The sequence below is a fragment of the Palaemon carinicauda genome, chromosome 34 (genome assembly GCF_036898095.1).
Source record: "Palaemon carinicauda isolate YSFRI2023 chromosome 34, ASM3689809v2, whole genome shotgun sequence".
NCBI classification, from domain to species: Eukaryota; Metazoa; Arthropoda; class Malacostraca; order Decapoda; family Palaemonidae; genus Palaemon; species Palaemon carinicauda.
In genome coordinates, this window is record NC_090758.1 from 75,489,166 (window position 1) to 75,502,217 (window position 13,052).

A 13,052-nucleotide genomic window follows, 5' to 3' on the forward strand; every position below is an offset into this window, starting at 1 on the left:
AGCAATATTTTTTTTTTAGAAATTATAAATTTAACCAGTTAATATTTCTCTAGGATCAATATTTATGAAACTTATAATTAACTGAAATTTATTAAAACATATTAGTGCAACATTAAGAATCATTAAAAAATGTTCAGTAATTTTTCTATAGATACAATAAGTTAAAATTTCGCTGAAAATAATCTCAAAATTATTCATTTTCTAAGGAAATTTTCAAATAAAACTAGAAAAATAAGTTACTTAATATCACAATTAAATTGAAACTAATTATAATATATATATATATATATATATATATATATATATATATATATATATATATATATATATATATATATATATATATATATATATATATATATATATATATATATATATATATATTAAGTTTTAGAGAAACATTATAAATAAACCAAATTATAAAAATATTATTTTATGAAGTAGAAATCAAGAAAAACTTTTTCACAATCTCAATATTATTTAGTTTTAAACAAACTTTGCAAATAAAACTAGAAAAATAAGTTATTTAATATCACAATTAAACTAAAACTAATTATTATATATAAATCAAGTTTTAGAGAAAAATTATAAACAAACCAAATTCTAAAAACCTAATTTTATGATGTAGAAACAAAAGAGGATTTGTTATTGTCTGAGATTTCCGACTCGAGAATCCACCACCTGTTGATTTTAAAAGTGATTTTTGGTGTCTTATAAACTTTATTTACTATAAAAATTCACTGGAAAGTTATTCATTAATGAATGACTTTTGTGATTGATGTAATTTTAAATGTATTATGTTATTTGTTAATATTTGAGAGGTTATTTATCGTAGAGAAAATCATTTTCCGGGCGATCATTTTTACCCATTTTTCCTATTGTGTGCTTATTTTAGTTTGTTTATTTAGGTTATTTATTGTTTATTTAAGCTATTTATTGTTTATTCTCAATGATTTGATAATCAGTAACATATTTTACCCATTATTTAATTACTTTGATGGTTAAAATAAGGTAAAAACTTAAGTTAAAATCACTACTAATGATGTGTTAGCGAATAGATTTATTGAAGATACCTTAATGTCTATTAATATCTATCTACGACTGTGGAAGTTAATTTAATACCGGAAGTCATATTAATGCTGTTTACGTTAAATATGAATTATAGATCTCAGGTGGACTAGGCTAGGCACAATTTATTTTTCTTCACTGATCGGGTCACCCCCAATAGGAATCCTAGAACTTGGAGAGTTTTATTGGAGCCTTTGTAGGGTGACGGCCAGATCCCGTAGAAAACGGGAATATTCTGAACTGTGGCCGTCGTTCTAAAAACGATTTTGGGGGGAGAAGCTAACTTAAAAAAACCCACCTAACCTATGCTTAAAGCCGTATCCTTACCAAAGGGGCTTCACCCCCCCCCCCCTCCCTTACACAACAGTTTCCTTACCTACGAGTACGACGGGAGAAGCTAACTTAAAAAACCCACCTAACCTATGCTAAAAGCCGTGTCCTTACCCAGGGGGGCTGCGCCCCCCCGGACGCCCCCTTACACAACATATTTAAGATCCGTAGACCATTTCCAAACGTTTTCATTCTATACAAGATAACAGTCGGAGCGATAATAAGCAAATTAGGACGCTTGGCCGTAGCGCTACAAACTACCCGTTTTATTTTCCCGGCTACGGTTGTAGAATCGTTTATAATAATAATCATCATAATTTGTCTATATTATCCCTTACATTCAGCTGGTAGTATGTAGGTTGTCGGGTCACCGAAATTTGGCCATCTCTACGAGAGTCGGACTCGACTAATTTGCCTGGTTAATTTCATGATAATAGCCTATCGGAATACTCGCCAACGCGGGTAACGCTCACTGCAACTAGTACTGCTTGCCAGAACAGATGACCAAAGAGGTTAATATTGCGAGTCTTGGCCGAGAAAAGACCGTTGAGTTAATAATTGTTAGTTCAGCGGACTAATATCCACGTATATCTATTAATTGTGAGCGATAAGATGCGGTTAGAAAGGATTCTCGATTTCCATGAGGGTGGCAGGCCTGGCAACCTGTCGATCTGCGCACGTACACCTTTGGTCATTTTTCCCAAAGCAACTATAGTCAATTTCTTTTAGCGATGCAGATTTGCACCGACTCGCAGCGGTGCCCTTTTAGCTCGGATAAGTTTCCTGATCGCTGATTGGTTGGACGAGATAATTCTAACCAATCAGCAATCAGGGAAATTTTCCAAGCTAAAAGGGCACCGCTGCGAGTCGGTGCAAATCTGCCTCGATAAAAGAAATGGACTATAGAATTGCTTATACAGTAACTAGTTTTGTTGTGTTACATTAACTATTAACGTAGCCTAGCCAGTTTATCTTAACGTACGGAAAGGTTACAGGAAGATTACTGTAGCTAATGTGAGGGTTTATAATAATCATTATCATATTATTTCTCCTGTTTAAATATAATCCAAAGTATTTCCTAGATATTCATTAATAATGTTGTTTATGGTACAGGTAAAATAAGCCTTATTACAATAATAAGTTTAGGCTTAGAAGCTTTGTCCTACTGTATCTATTATGCGATAGAGTGCCCGCAAATTTATTTTGTTGAGTGAACAGTTAGGAACCAGGAACCTTGAGATTTCGTCTCGATTGAGATACGAAAACTGGAATGGAAAGTCAAAGGAGTTGGACATTACTGAATATTCTTCCCAGTGTTCCTTAGTCATCCACTTGGCTGGCTGTCCGATTCCTTTTAATTTTTCCCGTCATCAATCATTCGTCAGATCTCTTGGGTTACTTTGAAAAGAGCGTACGGACGAGCGACTCCCTTTTGCTTTTAAACTGCTACGTTTGAGAAACAAAATACCAATGGGAGGGTTTTTATTATATTTTCATATAAGCTTGTCATCGGATAAATAACAGTACTTTTGTTAGATGTTTGTTAGATATTTTTGTTAGACGTTTGTTAGATGATTTTGTTTTTAAATTATGTTGAAGAATGAGATTATACAGTATTTGAACTTTTATCATCTTAGTTTATTTGCCATCGGAACTTGTTTGACACAAACATCGACTGCTGTCCTTTTTGGATGGGAAGCACTGTACAAAATGTAAATAAATAGCATTTGGGGTATTTGAAGATTTTTCCAATTCGGTAGGCGACCGCTAAACTTCGAATAGGTGAAACTGGAACTAATATTATTCAGAAAGTTATATATTAACCCTTTTACCCCCAGGCTATTTGGAAATTTCCAACCCTTAACCCCCAGGGTGTTAATTTTTATAGCCTTTTTTTCAAGGACGTACCGGTACGTCCATGGGGGTAAAGGGATGGCTTTTGTGAAACATACCAGTACGTCCTTTGGGGGTAAAAGGGTTAAAATGGCACCTCCAGTAATGTTCTTTTTGGTGGTTATTTGGTTTTCAGAAATTTTGTTGTTCAGTTATGGCTACAACCATGACCAATCAATTTGGCAGTACCTTATCAAAACATTTATCAGTGATAAAATCCAGGATTATTAGGTGTCTGCTCATTTTTCTGATCAGTCTAGCGTTTAACCCTTTTACCCCCAAAGGACGTACTGGTACGTTTCACAAAACTCATCCCTTTACCCCCATGGACGTACCGGTATGTCCTTGCAAAAAAATGCTATAAAAATTTTTTTTTTCATATTTTTGATAATTTTTTGAAAAAAATCAGGCATTTTCCAAGAGAATGAGACCAACCTGACCTCTCTATGACAAAAATTAAAGCTGTTAGAGCAATTTAAAGAAAATATACTGCAAAATGTGCTAGGAAAAAAATAACCCACTGGGGGTTAAGGGTTGGAAATTTCCAAGTAGCCTGGGGGTAAAAGGGTTAGTTAGGGTAGGGGGTTGTAACCGCACCAGTAAATAAGGAAGAGGATTCTGCCAGTTTGGTTAGGTTAGGTCAGGGGTGGGGAACCCTTTTTTTGGATGAAGGCCCTCTTGCGATTACTCAATGCTCCTTAACCCTTTTACCCCCAGGCTCTTTGGAAATTTCCAACCCTTAACCCCCAAGGGGTTATTTTTTTTCCAGCACATTTTGCCGTATATTTTTTTTAAATTGCTCTAAAAGCTTTAATTTTTGTCATAGAGAGGTCAGGTTGGTCTCATTCTCTTGGAAAATGCCTGAAGTTTCTCAAAACATTATCAAAAATATGAAAAAAAAAAAATTTTATAGCATTTTTTTGCAAGGACGTACCGGTACGTCCATGGGGGTAAAGGGATGAGTTTTGTGAAACGTACCAGTACGTCCTTTTGGGGGTAAAAGGGTTAAATTGCACTAACAGCCTTAATTTTTGTCATAGAGAGGTCAGGTTGGTCTCATTCTCTTGGAAAATGCCTGAATTTTCTCAAAAAATTTTCAAAAATATGAAAAAAAACATTTTTATAGCATTTGTTTGCAAGGACGTACCGGTACGTCCATGGGGGTAAAGGGATGGGTTTTGTGAAACGTACCAGTACGTCCTTTGGGGGTAAAAGGTTTAAGGCCGCATAAATTTTTGTTGGTTATTTTATCCTCCAAGTAATTTATTAGTAATCCAAAGAATGAGTAACAGGTTTTAAAAAATTTAATGCATTACAATTTCAAATATTGGAATTAAGTACTTTTTATACAAGTAATCAGTAAAGGAATTATATTGAAAACTAAATTTTAACCCTTTTACCCCCAAAGGACGTACTGGTACGTTTCACAAAACTCATCCCTTTACCCCCAAAGGACGTACTGGTACGTTTTACCAAACTCATCCCTTTACCCCCATGGACGTACCAGTACGTCCTTGCAAAAAAATGCTATAAAAATTTTTTTTTTCATATTTTTGTTAATTTTTTGAGAAAATTCGGGCATTTTCCAAGAGAATGAGACCAACCTGACCTCTCTAGGACAAAAATTAAGGCTGTTAGAGCAATTTAAAAAAAATATACTGCAAAATGTGCTGGGGAAAAAATAACCCCTTGGGGGTTAAGGGTTGGAAATTTCCAAAGAGCCTGGGGGTAAAAGGGTTAAAATATTTCATTCAAGTTTGGGTAGTTTTCAAACTACCGTCAGTAAATGAATAATATCGAAAGCATGTAATTAGTAAATTACTTTAGTTAAGCAAGTAGGTTCTTTGTATTGAAGTGATAAATAAGATAATATTAATGTTTCGGAAAAGATAGCCTATAAATATCAACAATATAACCTTTTCAAATATTTTATATTGGCAAAGTAGGTACTTTTTAAACAATCACATCTCATAAAAATGCAACATCCCAGTAAAAAATTGTATCTGTTTAAACACACTTAGCAGTTTTCATTAAAAAAAAAAAATCAATTATTTGCTTTCTTAAGATGTTCAATAAATCCATAGTTTTAAATATTTAACTTAGCCGGTGAATATATAGCTGCAACTCTGTTGCTCGACAGACAAACTCTACGGAAAAAACTCGCCAGCGATCGCTACACAGGTTGCGGGTGTGCCCAACAGCGCCATCTGTCGACCAGATACCCAGCTCTTATGTAAACAAAGACTCAATTTTCTCTCTGTCGACGTGTCGACAAGACGTACTTTACTCGCTGTTGCTAAACTGGAGTTTTTCACATCATACAGTGAACCCTCGCTACTTCGCGGTTCGACCATCGCGGATTCACCACTTCGCGGATTTTTTCCATAACCCATATATATACAGTAACATATATACATATATATGTATGCATGTATTTATGTATATATGTATGTATGTATATATGTAGGTATGTATATGTGTATACATATATATATATATATATATATATATATATATATATATATATATATATATATATATATATATATATATATATATATATATACACACACACACATATATATATATATATATATGTGTGTGTGTGTGTATATATATATATATATATATATATATATATATATATATATATCTAAAGTAGGAAGATGTGATGTAGTTCTAAGGGAATAGTATGGGAAATATGTCTGGGTAATAAGCAAAGCTCTACCTCCAGTTTGTTTCTTCATTATGATCAGAGATAAATGTAAACAAAACATTGGTTGCCATTTTTTAACATGCTTTTTAGCGTGTTTAGGAAACGCATGATATAAAATTGCCTTTAATATTTGTGCCTGTTTTAGTTTAGGGTACTGTAGTACATGCATTAAGTGTTCTGTACATTAAAGGGTAGTTTGTTAACAGTACTACGTACAAGGGAAGGTTTTAAAAGTCTGAATATATATGTTGAATAAATACGTAAATAAGGTGTCACTACTTCGCGGATTTTCACCTATCGCGGCCGCGTCTGGAACCTATCTACTGCGATAAACGAGGGTTCACTGTATTGGTGAAGTACTATATTCTGGTTTTGAGCTTTCGCAGTGCAGGTGTTTTATCTTCATCTAAAATCTTGAACTCGTTTTGGATAGATTTATTTTTGGTGACAAAGAAAGTAGAGACTTTCTTTGACTTTTAAATGGCCGACCCTTCCCTTAGACGGAAGTGTGTTTAGGCTTTTAGTAATTATCTTATCACGTTATAAATTAATTATAGATTTTCCTCTTCGATTAACTTTCCATTTATAATAAACATAAAAATAAATTTTAATGTTTTGTTTATATGCGACCTTTCCTGAGAGTAGGCGGTCCTAACTTGGAAACCGAAGTTAATCAACGTTGAGCCCTTTATATCGTAAATAGCTTTTAAAGAGCTAAGGATTTAAAACTTTTTAAATGAAATATTTTATGAAAGAATTTCTTTGAATAGTCTTCGTACTGTTTTCAAAGATGAACTAACGTTTAGTTTATTTATGCTACGCAGTTGTTGACGTTCAGGACGTTCAACATGCGCTCTATCGTTACGATAGAGAGAGAGTGTATCACGGTTTCACTTTGCAGAAAGAGTAAATCGATTCTGACGTTTTGTTCATTCTTTCTAAGCTTAAATGTTTTAAATTCTATTTTAAAGGAACTTTTTAATTGAAAACCTTTCAGTTTTTTTCCTTTGGTCAAATAACATGTTTTTTTTGACGAAATGTAATTGGGCTCTTCTCTTAGGTGCGAAATCAAGAGAGAAAGAGAGAGAGAGATAGAGACGGAGGGAGAGAGAGGAGAGAAAACGTTCCGTTCAGGCGGGTAACGTTGTTCTCGAGTTACTCTCGTCCCTAGTCTCTGTACGGGGAGAAAGGATAAAACGTTTTTAGTTTTTTATTCTTGTCCCCAGGCTATGTGCGGTGAGAGATTGAAAACGTAGTTTATATGAACTAGTGTTTAGTCTCTTCCCCAGCCACAAAATTTTTTTTTTTTTTTTTATCTTAAAATATGTTTTCTGTTTTTTGCTGGTATTAATGAGCTTGCATTATACGACTGATTTCACAATTACTACCTTTTAATGAAGGGTAGAATTGCGTGTTTCAGGTAGAAATCAGTAAAAGTTTCGATTTCAGTGGAATAAGTGCAAAACAGAAAATCGAAGTGATAAAGTGATATTGCGCAAAGTGTTACAGTGTTGCGTCCGAGGGTTCGTCTGTTCGTGCCTGTCGTTCACCTAGTCCGGGACCTCTTGCAAGCTCCCAAGCCCAGGGGAGAAGTAATGTCGAACGACTTATGGGTTCGAGAGGCCTTGATCAACGAACAGACGTTTCCCTCTATGGTATCGGGTGTATCTTACCAAGATCTCCCCTACCATAAGACGAGAGAGACGTTTTTTCTCCTCGTCATCCGAAGGCTTTTCGCATAAGAAACCTGTCACAAGGTTTCGAAGCCCTTAAGCGAAAGTCAGTCCTTTCAGGACAGGTCCAGCGTCCTGGTTACAGCCATTAGGACAGCTCTGACCCTATGCAGTCATCGGATAACTGCTCGCCGCTTAACAAAAGCGTAACACAGACTCCGAGAGTCTTTTTTGTTGGCAAAGTGTTGCGGTCACAGACGTTACCCTCGTCTCTTACCACAACCATTTCCGTTGATCCTTAATGGGTTGTATGGCAAGACATGCAGAATATGCTTTCCTCCCTTATGGAAGACTATTCTGCCGATTAGTCCGTTGAGTCTAGCCGTTTATCTCATCGATATCCTGGCTTTCAGCCAACCTAACGTTCCTTTGTGCTTCCTGTTGACGTTGGCGTAGCTAAGTCACGTCAGTCAGGTTGTTTAGAACCACACTCGATGCGGTCTCGTGTGGATTTTCAGCCGCATTTGGACGTTAGGCCACTTGCTGATGCTCCTGTTGACGTTCAAGACGTTCGCTAACAATCGGAGTTGACTTGTTTTGACGCTGTGCGTCAACCTCCGCATTCTAGAGTTGTTTTGACTGCTCAGTCTAGGCAGTCAAAGCAGTCTCGAGTGGACGCTGTGCGTCCTCACGCACCTGTTGTGGTTGACAGTTCAGTTGTTGACAGTTCACAGACTGTCAAGCAGTTACATGACGTTGCGTCCTGGTCCGCTACTAATGCACCAGTGAGTGTGGACTCTGCTTGTAAAGCATTGCCACCACGGTAGGTCTCTCCCTTGCTTGAGACTCAGCTTTTATCGGACAAGGTTCCTGTAGATGAGGAAGTTGCTGTTCCCCCTCCTACTGATATTCCCTTGAGGACTCTGTCAGATGGAGAGGAGCCTAAAGCTGCTTAGCCCTCTATGGACTTTAATTTAATCATGATGATTTTTTTTTAAGGATCGTTGTCCGGATCTTTTTGTAACTGCTGCTCCTCGTTCGCCTAAACGTCAGAGCTTACACTAGGCCTAGCTACTTCGAAGCCGTTGTTTTTAAGCTAGTGCTCTCTCGCTCTCCTAGAGAGCTTTACGTTGGCTAGGCGACTGGTTTATCACCAGGAGGAGTTTGGGGGATACAGCCTTTGCTTTCCCTTCTTTTAAACTGGCTTATCGGCGAGAGTCTGATATGACACGAGAGAAGTTCTCGGCTTGGGAGTTCATGCCTCTGCCCAGATAGACTTCTCAAATCTCGTAGACTCTCCCTGGCGCCTGGTCAGGAGACGCTCCAAGTTTTTTACAGGTCAACTTCACAGCTGTTTTCGAGCCTTTGAAGTTTTGCTGTACAATTATGTCATGCATAAACAAGGCTTTCAGGGATGGAAAGCGGTACCGCCTCAGTCGCTAACCCCGTCTGTTGCCGCACCTGCTCCCGTAGACCCTAAATGGGCTTTGCTGCAAGACATGCAGTCCAAGCTTGCGTCCTTGATAGAGGACTTTAATGCGGAGAAGGTTGCTGCCGAAACTTCTGGCCAACAACCTTCCAACCGGTCGGTTGTGCGTCCTGTTGACGCTGAGGTAACCTTCTCGCGTCTGCCAGTTGAGGTGGTTCCTCCACCGATGCGACTCAGTGTGGGTTACCAGCCGCACGTTGACGTTAAGCGACGCTCGGAGGTAGTTGTTGACGTTCAGGACGTTCAACAACCAGCAGAGGTGACTTGTTTTGACGCAGTGCGTCAACCTCAGCAACCCGGTATGGTGTTGACTGCACAACCCAGACGGTCTAGACAGTCTCGGGTTGACGCTGTGCTTCCTCGCGCACCCATGGTTGTTGACAGTTCACAGACTGTGCAGCAGTTCCATGATGTTGCATCCGGCTCCGTCACGTATGCACCAGTGCGACCGGACTCAGCGAGCCAGACGTTGCCCACTCCGTTGCCGTTTCCTCATCAGTTTTCGGATGAGGAACCCTCTGATGAGGACGTTGCTGAACAACAAGACGATCAGCCCCCAGAATAGATCAAGCCCTGCTATCCATCCAGAAGATGCTGAAGAAGGAACGCTGCTCAGTCAGGCTGTGGATGAGTCTGGTAGGGACGCTGTCATCCGTGGAACAATTTGTGTCACTAGGAAGACTACACCTCCGTCCTCTTCAATACCATCTAGCTTTTCACTGGAAAAAGGACAAGACGCTAGAAGCGGTCTCGATCCCGGTTTCCGAAAAGATAAAGTCTTGTCTGACTTGGTGGAAGGACAATATCAACCTAAGAGAGGGTCTTCCCCTGGCTGTTCAGACTCCCAACCACGTTCTCTTCTCGGACGCATCGGACGTGGGCTGGGGCGCGACACTAGACGGTCGGGAATGCTCAGGACTGTGGAACTCGAGTCAGAGGAGCATGCATATCAACTGCAAGGAGCTGTTGGCAGTACATCTGGCCTTGAAAAGCTTCAAGTCTCTCCTTCGAGGCAAAGTGGTGGAAGTAAACTCGGACAACACCACGGCCTTGGCGTACATCTCCAAACAAGGAGGTACCCACTCACTGACGTTGTACGAGATCGCAAGGGACCTGCTCATCTGGTCAAAAGGTCAAGACATATCCCTAGTAACGAGGTTCAACCAAGGCGACTTGAACGTCATAGCAGATTGTATCAGTCGGAAAGGGCAAGTAATTCCAACCGAATGGACCCTCCACAAGGATGTGTGCAAGAGACTTTGGGCCACTTGGGGTAAACTATCCATAGATCTCTTTGCAACCTCGCTGACCAAGAGGCTTCCAATCTATTGCTCTCCAGTCCCGGACCCAGCAGCAACACATATAGATGCTTTCCTCCTAGATTGGTCACATCTGGATCTCTACGCATTCCCACCGTTCAAGATTGTCAACAAGGTACTGCAGAAGTTCGCCTCTCACGAAGGGACAAGGTTGACGTTAGTTGCTTCCCTCTGGCCCGCGAGAGAATGGTTCACCGAGATACTTCGATGGTTAGTAGACGTTCCCAGAAGTCTTCCTCTAAGGGTAGACCTTCTACGTCAGCCACACGTAAAGAAGGTACTCCAAAGCCTCCACGCTCTTCGTCTGACTGCCTTCAGACTATCGAAAGACTCTCGAGAGCTAGAGGCTTTTCGAAGGAGGCAGCCAGTGCGATTGCTGGAGCTAGGAGAGCGTCTTCCATTAGAGTCTACCAATCAAAGTGGGAAGTCTTCCGAGACTGGTGCAAGTCAGTTTCTGTATCCTCGACCAGTACCTCTGTAGCTCAAATAGCTGATTTTCTCTTATACCTGAGAAAAGGACGATCCCTTTCAGCTCCCACTATCAAGGGCTACAGAAGCATGTTGGCATCGGTCTTCCGGCATAGAGGCTTAGATCTTTCCAAACATAAAGATCTGCAAGACCTCCTTAAGTCTTTTGAGACCACCAAGGAGCGTCGTTTGGCTACCCCTGGATGGAATTTAGACGTGGTACTAAGATTCCTCATGTCAGGCAGGTTGGAGCCGTTACAATCAGCCTCCCTGAAAGATCTCACTCTTAAGACTCTTTTCCTGGTATGCTTAGCCTCGGTTAAAAGAGTCAGTGAGATTCATGCCTTCAGCAATAACATCGGATTTTCGTCGGAAAAAGCCACTTGTTCGCTGCAACTTGGTTTTCTAGCCAAAAATGAGCTGCCTTCTCGGCCTTGGCCTAAATCTTTCGATATTCCCAGCTTATCGGAGATCGTAGGCAATGAACTAGAAAGAGTCTTATGCCCTGTTAGGCTCTTAAGTTCTATTTAAAGCGTACTAAACCTTTACGAGGCCAATCTGAAGCTTTATGGTGTTCAGTTAAGAAACCATCCTTGCCTATGTCAAAGAATGCTTGGTCAGACTTTATCAGATTGTTAATACGAGAAGCTCATTCACATCTGAGTGAGGAAGACCGAACTTTGCTTAAGGTGAAGACGCACGAAGTTAGAGCTGTAACAACTTCCGTGGCCTTTAAGCAAAATAGATCTCTGCAAAGTATAATGGACGCAACCTATTGGAGAAGCAAGTCAGTGTTCGCGTCATTTTACTTGAAAGATGTCCAGTCTCTTTACGAGAACTGCTACACACTGGGACCATTCGTAGCAGCGAGTGCAGTAGTGGGTGAGGGCTCAACCACTACAATTCCCTAATTCCATACCCTTTTAATCTTTCTCTTGAAATGTTTTTAATGTTGTTTTTATGGGTTGTCCGGAAGGCTAAGAAGCCTTTCGCATCCTGGTTGATTTGGCGGGTGGTCAAAGTCATTTCTTGAGAGCGCCTAGATTAGGGGTTTGATGAGGTCCTGTTGTATGGGTTGCAACCCTTGATACTTCAGCTCCTAGGGGTCGATCAGCATCCTAAGAGGATCGCGAGGCTCCGTAAGGAAGACGTACTTAAAAGGCAGAGTAATTGTTCAAGTCTACTTCCTTACCAGGTACCTATTTATTTTGTTTTTGTTATTTTGATAACTTCTAAAATGAAATAAAAAACTCTTAGCTCATGAAATGTAAACATATATTACTGGTCTCTACCCACCATCCTGGGTGTGAATCAGCTATATATTCACCGGCATATTAAATATTTAAAAATGATATTTTAATTATAAAATAAATTTTTGAATATACTTACCCGGTGAATATATAAATTAAATGACCCTCCCTTCCTCCCCAATAGAGACGCAGTGGGACGAGGAGAAAATTGAGTCTTTGTTTACATAAGAGCTGGGTATCTGGTCGACAGATGGCGCTGTTGGGCACACCCGCAACCTGTGTAGCGATCGCTGGCGAGTTTTTTCCGTAGAGTTTGTCTGTCGAGCAACAGAGTTGCAGCTATATATTCACCGGGTAAGTATATTCAAAAATTTATTTTATAATTAAAATATAATTTTTTAGCCATCATAGCTGGAACACCATCAGTGCATAACTTATTATAATAAGGAAGCAAAATTTAGTCATCCTTTGTGACGTTGCTTGTTGAAGTTGTTAAAATGTCTGTTCCTCTTCTCCTTGCGTTAAGGGTACCTAAGGGAAGCTGTTTTTCATAAAATCAAAACTCATCAGTGAAAGCACAAATAAAATATTTTCATGCCAAAAATCTGGAACCTGTTGACTCATCTAAAACTAACGTAGATCACAGTGAGGAGATGGACAAAACAGGAACTCTCACATCCATCATACGTTAAATCACTCGCTCACTGCAACTGGCAGTTTTTCCTTGTCAGCTACAACAGGTGTCGCAGCTGACAAGGAAACGGATAATTGTGTTCAGTTAAGATTCATTGACTATAAGGAAAAATTGCTTCCATTCTAAGGGAGGTACATCACTGAATAAAACTT

At 39.3% G+C, this 13,052-nt stretch overlaps 1 protein-coding gene across 1 annotated transcript in view; it reads left to right on the top strand.

Annotated features, from left to right (window-relative positions):
* Positions 1-644: 644 nt before the first annotated feature.
* Positions 645-13,052, top strand: part of LOC137626457 (ras-related protein Rab-43-like) — a 54,898-nt gene continuing 42,490 nt past the window's right edge. The window contains exon 1 of the mRNA XM_068357461.1: positions 645-696. The gene's annotated coding sequence lies outside the window, so the exon portion shown is untranslated. The remainder of the gene's footprint in view (positions 697-13,052) is intronic.